Source organism: Sinocyclocheilus grahami, unplaced genomic scaffold (assembly GCF_001515645.1).
Source record: "Sinocyclocheilus grahami isolate Dianchi unplaced genomic scaffold, SAMN03320097.WGS_v1.1 scaffold1623.1, whole genome shotgun sequence".
Lineage (NCBI taxonomy): Eukaryota > Metazoa > Chordata > Actinopteri > Cypriniformes > Cyprinidae > Sinocyclocheilus > Sinocyclocheilus grahami.
This window is the reverse complement of record NW_015506802.1, coordinates 6,806-7,193: the sequence shown is the minus strand read 5'-3', so window position 1 is coordinate 7,193 and position 388 is coordinate 6,806. Positions and strand designations below refer to the sequence as shown.

General features: G+C 38.7%; 1 protein-coding gene across 1 annotated transcript in view; it reads right to left on the bottom strand.

Annotated features, from left to right (window-relative positions):
• The window catches only part of LOC107571631 (golgin subfamily A member 2), a 29,437-nt gene that overhangs the window by 22,250 nt on the left and 6,799 nt on the right, over positions 1 to 388 (bottom strand). The window lies entirely within an intron of this gene.

Below are 388 nucleotides of genomic sequence, written 5' to 3'. Positions count from 1 at the left end.
ATAATATTTCACAATTTTTACTGTATTTTTTATCAAATAAATGCAACCTTAGTGAGCAGAAGAGACGTTTTTCAAAAACATTAAAAGTAACGGATGACTGCTATCTACAGACACTCAGGCTTCTATGCGGATGAAGCCAGTGAAACTTTAACTTATAAACAGAGCCTCGTTCTGCCATGCAGCCTGTTACAGACGTGTGTGTGACGCTGAATCAGGATGTTTGTTCAGTGTGTAGCAGGAGATCATGGGATCAAATGCCAGAACTAGTCCTACAGGACACACCGCGATAACGCACATACTGACAGATACATAACCAATTATACCAATTAAGATATAGATTAGAAAAGCACACAGCACAGATAAGAGGAAAACGGTTTCAGGTCTTTTT